Source organism: Chinchilla lanigera, unplaced genomic scaffold, assembly GCF_000276665.1.
Source record: "Chinchilla lanigera isolate Chin_1 unplaced genomic scaffold, ChiLan1.0 scaffold00175, whole genome shotgun sequence".
Taxonomy (NCBI): domain Eukaryota; kingdom Metazoa; phylum Chordata; class Mammalia; order Rodentia; family Chinchillidae; genus Chinchilla; species Chinchilla lanigera.
Window position 1 is genome coordinate 1,269,842 of NW_004955576.1, and position 754 is coordinate 1,270,595.

The window sequence follows — 754 nt, forward strand, 5'->3', positions numbered from 1 at the left end:
AAAAAATACATGTCCTGTTAGTTGGTATGCAGCTATTGACTTGTAAATGCCTGCTTCTCCATACCTATCCTTAAGGGCCATCAGAAACCATTTGCCTTCAACTGGCAAGGCCAGCAATACACCTTCACTGTCTTACCTCAGGGGTGTATTAATTCACCAGCCCTGTGTCACAACTTAGTTCCCAGGGATCTTGATCACCTCTTTCTCCAACAAGATATCACACTGGTCCATTATATTTATTGATGATGTTATGCTGATTGGGCCTAGTGAGCAGAAGTTAGCAACCACTCTGGATTTGTTAGTAAGGCATTTGAGAGCCAGAGGATGGTAAATAAATCCAAGAAAAATTCAAGGTCCTTCTACTTCAGTGAAGTTTCTAGGAGTCCAGTGGTGTGTAGCATGTAGAGATATTCCTTCTAAGGCAAAAGACAAGTTGTTGCATCTGGCTTCCCCTATGACCAAAAAGGAGGTACAACACCTAGTGAACCTGTTTGGATTTTGGAGGCAACACATTCCTCACTTAGGTGTTTTACTCCGGCCCATTTACCAAGTGACATGGAAAGCTGTTATTTTTGAGTGGGGTCCAGAATAGGAAAATGCTCTGCAACAGGTCCAGGCTGCTGTGCAGGCTGCTGTGCCCCTGGGGCCATATGCTCCAGCAGATCCCATGGTGTTCGAAGTGTCAGAGATGCTGTTTCGAGTCTCTGGCAGGCCCCCATAGGTGAATTGCAGCGGAGGCCTTTAGGATTTTGGA